This window comes from Mytilus galloprovincialis, chromosome 4 (genome assembly GCF_965363235.1).
Source record: "Mytilus galloprovincialis chromosome 4, xbMytGall1.hap1.1, whole genome shotgun sequence".
NCBI classification, from domain to species: Eukaryota; Metazoa; Mollusca; class Bivalvia; order Mytilida; family Mytilidae; genus Mytilus; species Mytilus galloprovincialis.
The window spans coordinates 16,607,201-16,609,512 of NC_134841.1; positions in this window are offsets into that span (position 1 = coordinate 16,607,201).

The following is a 2,312-nucleotide window of genomic DNA, read 5'->3' on the forward strand; positions in this document are numbered from 1 at the left end:
AAAAACTCAATCACTAAACTTTGACCTTATTTTAAAAAAAATTGCACCATATTTCAATTCTATGACCAGACAAACATTCAAGAATAAACATTTCTCTTTCCAAAAAGTCACAATTTAGCCTGCAGGTAGGGTGTTCCAAGCTGCAAAATTGTTGGTTTGGTCACTCCACTACTATATATCATGTACGGAAAACATATTTCCTTTATTAGTATGATTATGATGTAAAATGAGTCATATTAATCTATTCTGATTCAACTATAGCAATATTTTTTTAACATTCTTTTCGGAATAGTTAAATAATTATAGTTGGAAAATTTACTACAGTTGAATCGTAAGAGATTGATACGATTCATTTAACAACATAATTATTCTAATGAGGAATATATGTTACAGCTCTCTAGACCACTCCACTAACTAGCCTATCTATATAAAGATAAAGCTTTTTTTTTAACAACATAATAATATTTATTCATCTAATCTTGCTTGTTACAAATTTCACCAAGAGTCCAAGCTTCTCTTGATTTACCCTGTAAGACTCCACTGATATCCAGGGAAATAAACAGCTGATTCCACTTATTAACTTATAAAAAATAATATAAACTAAGGATGTATAATTGTCTTATGCAGAGATTTATCAATGCTAAAAAATCTTTTTAATTGACAATAACATTGGATATCTTGATTTATATGAATCTATTCTTTTATTAAATTCATTTTCAAAAACACTAAAGACATCAACAGTTTTTGTTCTCTGCTCGGATACATTGTATGACTTATACATAGAAAAACTTAATGCTGTTAGTATATATCAAAAAATAATATTTACTATCTGTGATTTTATATCCAAATACCAGATGTTGCAATCTTATTTTTTAAAGAGTTCATAGATTTTTTGCCAAAATTTGTTCAAATATCTACACTTCAGAAAATAGTGAGCATAATCTTCTACTTGCTTACAAAAATTACACTTATCTGTCTTAGTTATTTTTCACTGCAATAACAGTTTTTTAGTTGGAACAATATAATGTAATAATTTCCATCTAAATATTTTTAATTTAGATCAGTCATATATTCAAAAATAAATTTGTACAATGAATTCATATTAGGAGTTTCTTGTATTGGTAGGATTCTAAGCCATCTGTTTATCCCTATTGACCACTCTAGTTTTATATTTAGCAAAGAGTTATATAACATTTTATTTGTTAATAATGTAGTCTCGATTAAATAATTTTCCATATGATTTTATTTCTCTAAATATTAACTGTATTTTTGACAGAATTCTCTTTTTGAACAACTTGAATCCATTCTGCTGGTATAGATTTTTTTAATTTGTGAAATTCGGCGATCCAGTTTATTTTGAACTTTAATTTGATTAGAATGTAGATTTCCGATAAAGACATTTTATCATCTAAGATATCATGTATGTAAATTAGATCACTCTTCATCCAGTTCTCAAATATAATTGGTTTATTACCAAATTTTATAAATTTATTTCCCTATATTACTTGCTTTCTCATACCGAAAAATCTGTCTGGTTGTTTTAAAGCCACAAAATAACTTTTAAAGTCTACCATTTTTAGACCCCCCTTTTCATATGGACCAATCACCATGTTTATTTTAACCTTGTCTGGTTTCCCATCCCAAATATATTTAAAGCTACTGTTTTCTATTTCATTTAGATAATTTTCTGAAGTTAGACAGACGCTTCCGAAGAAAGTAAACAAAGGCAATATTAAAGTCTTTATAATTAGTATTTTCCCTTAAATTGAAAGATTTCGTTTTTTCCATATCATAAATAATTTATCCATCTTTTTTATTTTATCATTCCAGTTATTTTTTGCATTCTTCTTTGTCATGTCCGAAAAACACCCTGAAGCTTTAATAGGTTTATTTTCCCACTTAATCCCGACAATTTTATCTTTACACGATTTCAATTTCCCAATCCATAGTGCCTCTGTTTTATTTCTATTTAATAGTAAACCTGAAAAGGAACCAAAAATTTCTATTTCGTTCATTGCAGCTACCACATCGTTTTTATCCTTGCAAAAAAGTGCTGTGTCGTCTGCTAATTGTGAAATCTTGATACTATGACTTTTCCCATCTAATTTTATATTTATTCCTTTTATATTTTTATTATTCCTTAATCTCCGGGCCATAATTCTAACAGCCAAAACAAATAAAAGAGCCGATAAAGGACAGCATTGTCTTATGCCACGTGAATTTTTGAAAGTTTCTGATACCCACCCATTGTTCATAACACATGTTTGTATATCTGTGTACATTTCTTTATCCCAGTTAATAAATAAATCGTT